We start from the raw sequence: 6034 nt of genomic DNA, 5'->3' as shown, positions 1-6034 counted from the left end.
GGCTAGATCCATGGTAGATCTGGCTGTCTCTGACGGCCAGATCTGGTTTTTTACAACTGTCGATGGCTAGATTTGGCCGTAGATTTGGAAATTTTCAGCCAGATTGACACACCACCGGCCAGATCCAACTGGTCTGTGTCGTAATGGCAGATTCCGGCGGTAGTGGCTAGAATCTGACACTGTAGTGGGTGGGGGTGTTTTTGTCATTTTACAAAAAATTTATATAAGGGGGTATTTAGTTAAATTAGCAAACCTATAGGTTTTTTTTTGTTAAATTTTATCTCGTAATATTCACTTTATTCAACTACCTAATATTATTTTCAAAATCTAATCCAAAATAACAAAACAAAAGTACCCTAAATTTTCCAAACCCATTTTCTTATTAATCATAATACTAATCAACAAAGAACAAAACACAAACCCAATTTCTTTAGACAAAAAAGCAAATATTTCAAATACAAACTCAAATACTCAATCGAACCAAATTATTTTAAGTAAACTAAAAACTCAATATTAAACTATTGCAAAACCATTATGCAAGTCAAACTGTGAACATCAGTCAGTTCAAGACACGAGAGAATTGAAACACCACCTGGGCATAGAGAGTCCAGTCAATAAGAAAGTCCTGGTTGCAGCATCACCTTACACCTGAATACAGGAAGTCCTAGTGCAATCCAATACCCAGTAGAAGGTAAAACAATGACATAAACCCTTTCAATCTAACAAATCAACAAATACAAATCCATTAATAATTAATTTTATTTAAAACATCCGTTAGAGAGAGAAATACACCACTCTTCAACGGCATGATACTTGTTCCGAGTGCTGGATTCAAATATACCTGGGTTGGCTGAGCGCCCCGTCAACATCCTCCTCCTTAGATTTTTGCAGGTGACATTATAATTTTAGTATTGGTCTTATGCCGTGCCCAAATCCTGCTTTTGTTTTTCCTTAGGGTTTTCATTTTTCCAGTTTTTGTTTGAACAGTTTTTCCAGTCACCGCATACCTCGCTAAGGAAATATTCGGCAAACCTTGTTCTTCTATATGTATATATATAAATTTTATTTTATTTTTCCATTGATGGCCATCTCTTTGACAGGTCTGCATACTGTGATGCTCATTTACCACCTGAAAACCTGAAAGAATTCTTGCCACGTCTACTTCCGGTATAGTTAATGTTTATTTAATTTCCTTTTCTGCTAGTTACTTTTTTCCCAGAGTAATTTTCCATGATTTTACTCATGTCTGAAACAACTTTTGTAGGTTTTGCTTTCAAATATGGTTTATGCTGATGATGATGATGAGTCACTTCTCGAAGCCGAGGTTGACTTTTCTGTTCAATTTGTCTTTGAATGATTTTGAATATTGTATTGCATAATTTATGTGGATCAATTTATTGTTGCAGGAGGATGAGTCTCTCCCAGACAGGGACCAAGTTTATACTTTATAATTTTCATTTTTGAATATATGTGTGTTCATCTATTGTTTGTTCTGAAATCATGTTGTCTTGCTTGATATATTTTATGGAGTTAATCTATGTACACCACAGGATCTAAAACCTCGTTTTCATTCATCACGGTTTCACGGATAAGAAAACTTGGAAGATGATGTAAGTCGTTGCATCATCTCATTTATGTTAGCAGTTTTAAATTACTTGGTTAAGCAATCACTCAGTGACTATATGGAATTTACAGAAGTTGTGATTTAGTTAATATAATAGAGGATGTCATTCAGTTTTCTAAATGACCTGTTTGGTTTACAGGATGATGACATAGTTAATGTATGGAATTTGCGGAAGTGCAGTGCAGCGGCGCTTGATGTTCTCTCCAACGTGTTTGGGGATGAGATTCTTCCAACTTTGATGCCTATTATTCAGGCAACATCAATTTAGTTCACATAGCTGCTAAGATTTAATTTCAATGAATCTAAAATTTTCTGCTAGTAGCTCTGCTTTCAAGTACATGTTTTGGTTCTCAAGAATTTTTGCAGGCTAAGTTGGCAACTACTGGCGATGCAGCCCTGTTTTGGCTCTTGGTGCTGTTGCAGAAGGTTGCATTAATGGCCTTTACCCTCATTTATCTGAGGTAATCTTTTGTTGGGGATCTTGTCTTTTGAATCTGATTGCAAATGGCTTGTACGTAATTGGTGGTAATTGGTGCAAATACAATGCTTAAATCTTTTTTTTTTTTTTTAAAGAAAATTAGAGCTATGCTTAACACCAGTTTGTTACATTAATATTCCCCTGTTGACATTGCTTCTGCAGTATTCCTTAATTTTTTTCGTCTTTTTAATCCATAATTCTTCTTGAAGAAGCCTTTATGTAAAATCTTATGTGTCTTTCCAAGGGTTTTTATTTCTCTATTTACTCATGATTTAATCTGCATATTTGAATTATAATACATGTTGCAATGCTAATTATAAATTATTCATATTTTCTTAGTTTCTCTCCACCGTCTAATGAGTGGTGAGTATTACCTTTGTGCACAAATTGTCCCACATAATGAAGAATTTTTACTTTCTGGGTCTGGCTAATCATTTGCTGACTTAGAATGTTGAGTTCATCAAAAGCAATACAATTTTGATGTTTACAGATTGTGGCGTTTCTTATCCCACTTTTAGAAGATAAGTTTCCTCTAATAGGAGTATTTCTTGTTGGACACTTTCTTGATTCAGCAAATTTATTGTTCAGGTGCATTTTTTCAACAATTACTCCTAAGCATTTCTGATTTCCTCTAGTTGTATACATTGTCATTGTTTGTGACCTGTTTAGGATGAAGAGTAAATTAAATTGGCAGTTCCTGCAAAATCTTGGAATCTCTGGTTCTAGAATATGCAAGATTCATAATAAGTGGATATTATTATCTACAGCAGGGAAGAAAATGAGGAAATGGTGATTATTGATGGCTAATGGAAACCAAATAATGTTTATATTGTTACCATGTTCAACCATAGGTAACTGGACGAAATGGAGGAGTTTTTTTGGATTGAAAAGAATGAATACTTGTCCTACATTAGTGTTGCAATTCCTGATGTCCAGATAGTAACTACTCTCAAGGATTTATTTGTTATTCCTTAAGTCAATTGTATTCAGTGTTTGCTAAACATATATCATGCAGCTAAAATGTTTTCCCTTGGCAAAACTTCGGTTTGGGCATTTGACTTGCCATCCATGACATAAGTGTTAATGATGTGGGTGCAATAGCTTAGTTGTTTACTTTGAGTTCTTATAGAGGATAATGTTGTATGCTTAACATACCTTCTTGTTGCAATTACTGATGTCCAGGAGACAATTTCATTTTAGGATTTATTTATTACTCCTTAAGTCAATTTTATTGGTGTTTCTTGAATTTCAAACATGTGGCTATTATCAGTTGAAGTGGTGTGCTAATGAAATTTTCTTTGCAGGGTTCATTAATGAGTCCCCATGACTACCATTGCAATCTAGGTCCAGATGGTCGGAGTAGGGATGCTGATGAGAGATTGGAACTATGTGACCTTTTTTCACTTCAAAGGAATACATGGTAAGTTAACAGGTTTCGGGTTTTAATTGTGACCTTTTTTTGATTGGTCATATGATTTTTCTCCTCTTAACAGCAATAGCTTAGTTGTTTACTTTGAGTTTTTATAGAGGATAATGTTGTATGCGTATCATACATTCTTGTTGCAATTACTGATGTCCAGGAGACAATTTCACTCAAGGATTTACTTATTACTCCTTAAGTCAATTTCATCGGCGTTTCTTGAATTTCAGACATGTAACTAATATTAGTTGAAGTAGTGTGCTAATGAAATTTTCTTTGCAGGGTTCATTAATGAGACTCCCGTGACTACCATTGCAATCTAGGTCCAGATGGTTGGCGTAGGGATGCTGATGAGAGACGTGAACTGTGTAATTTGTTGCTTCAAAGGAATACATGGTAAGTTAACAGGTTTTAGGGTTTAGTTGTGACCTTTTTCCTATTGGTCATATGATTTTTCTCCTCTTATCATTTGGGACAACACCCTTTTTGTGGGGTCCTTGCTGTTTCCAATGTCATATGTTACTTTCTGGACTTCTATGTATTTTTCCTTCCCTCTTTTGTAGTGATTAGGTTGAATGTAAAAGTAACAGAGGACTGATAAGTTGAAAATAAAATGATAAGCACCGAGAAGTTGGAAAGTAGATTAATGGTTTTTGGTTCATAGGAATCCATGGGATAAGGAATTGGATTCCTTTCTCCGAAATATTAAGGATCCCTTCTACAGTTTTACTTACTCTTGGGAACCTTGATTCCTTACCTTATAAGCACTGTTTTAAAAATCGGACCGGACCGGACCGGCTGGTCCAACCGGTTGAATCAGGAATCGGTCACGTATCTGGTCCGAGTCAACATTAAAACCGTCATTATACATTAAACCGCGTTAGCCTGGTCAAAACCGGGATAAAGTCAATGAACCGTCGGTCCAACCGGACCGTTGGATAAACCGGCCTGATTTCAAAACCCCCAACCCTACCCAATCGCACTACCACAGCCCATTCCATCGATTTCCTTTCTCTGTTTCTCAGATTCTTCTCTTTCTCAGTTTCTCTACTAAAATTTCTCAGATTTCTCAACTTCTCTTCAAACATTTCTCCATTAAATTTCGTTGATGATTTTTTTTTCTATAAAACGTATGCACATCTTGTGTATGTACAGGAAGAAAATGGAAAACAAAAACGAAAAGGAAGACTTAGAGATAATCGATTACAAGATTGAAACTTGCGATCAAGAAATTGAGTCTTTAAGGCCGGTGCGTGTCCAAGCAGAACCTTGACTTCACCAGATCTTCATCTTCCACAATTGCTAGTCTCCAGCTTCAATTGGTTCTGGTCAGCGAAATATGTTGAGGAGGGGAACTGACTGAGTATTGTTTCCACATAATCAGATTTTTGGTGTTTGAGATGAAGAAGCTGAGTCACCAGAAGAAAAAAAACCAGGGGATGTCATGCCCATTGATTAGCCATTGGTTTTGTCTGGTAATGGCATGGTGTCGGTGCTGAACCTGTTTTGTTTTGGTTTTCGAATTTTCCAGTGTTTCCCAAAACCAAAGCATTGGCTCCCTGAAAATGTTGCAGTTGTTTTCCAAGGCCAGTTGTATTCCACTACTCGGTCATGGGTCAATTTAAGTCTCAATTGTTGTAGAATGGGGCTGAAACTATATTGTATCTACATTTGGGTTAGACAAAAGCCCAAGATCCTTTAATTCTATTGTTTGAGAAATTTCGTATTTGTTATTAAATGGTTAAGGATTTGATGGAGGAAATTAAAAGATGGTAAGAATTATTTGTTGTATGAAGTGTGTTCCAATCTCATTCCAGCCAGTGGCCTTTTGGATAAAGTTTTTTAAAAAATGTGTTGATGTCATCACACATTGTGATGACATCACCGGTCCAACCGACGGTCTAACCGGTTGGACCGGTTGAACCGTGACCCGGCTAGCAGAGCGGGTTGCTCTCCGGTCCGGTTTTTAAAACAATGCTTATAAGCGCATTAACTACCAAAAACACCTCATTTATTTATGAAGTAAATACTAAGATATTTTATATTAGCTTAAATATTAATTCCTCATATGGAAAGATAAGAATATCAAATATTTCTGAGAGTGAAATTGTCCAAATTATTTATGATTTACTTTTTTCCATAACAAAGTTTATGTTGTAACCAAATTATGGAAATCTTATTTTATTACTATGTATTGTACAATCTTTTTCTTTGCTTTTCCTTTCCACCAACCAACCATGACCTAAGAGAATTCATATACATTTAAATACAGTATATAGGTCCATGATTCTTTTGGCACTATATGGTCAAAGCAGGTTTCCATAAGAAGATTTAAAACTCGTTTTCTCCTCATTATGATCATGAACACTATATCTCGGCCAAGTAATCTTATTTAGCAAACTTTGCAGGTGGTTTTCTTCATCATAATATATTCAGCGAATTAATAGATTTAGTGCCTCTCAAATTCATTCTATGTCTACATTAAAACTTACGTGCAGTTCATTAATTTAAT

At 35.5% G+C, this 6034-nt stretch overlaps 1 long non-coding RNA gene across 5 annotated transcripts; it reads left to right on the top strand.

The window, feature by feature from the left end:
- Window positions 1–554: 554 nt before the first annotated feature.
- LOC116135411 lies at window positions 555–5255 on the top strand. Of its 5 annotated transcripts, none has more exons than XR_004128889.1 (9): window positions 555–691; window positions 779–891; window positions 1101–1167; window positions 1265–1324; window positions 1407–1610; window positions 1764–2085; window positions 3407–3522; window positions 3805–3918; window positions 4678–5255. It is a non-coding gene; the product is annotated as an uncharacterized LOC116135411 (long non-coding RNA). The 5 variants fall into 5 exon arrangements; XR_004128892.1 differs by having other exon boundaries at window positions 555–891; window positions 1407–1470; window positions 1551–1610; XR_004128890.1 differs by adding an exon at window positions 2593–2690 and having other exon boundaries at window positions 555–891.
- The last annotated feature ends 779 nt before the right edge of the window (window positions 5256–6034 follow it).

The sequence above is a fragment of the Pistacia vera genome, unplaced genomic scaffold, assembly GCF_008641045.1.
Source record: "Pistacia vera cultivar Batoury unplaced genomic scaffold, PisVer_v2 Contig3, whole genome shotgun sequence".
NCBI classification, from domain to species: Eukaryota; Viridiplantae; Streptophyta; class Magnoliopsida; order Sapindales; family Anacardiaceae; genus Pistacia; species Pistacia vera.
This window is presented reverse-complemented; position numbering and strand designations above follow the sequence as displayed.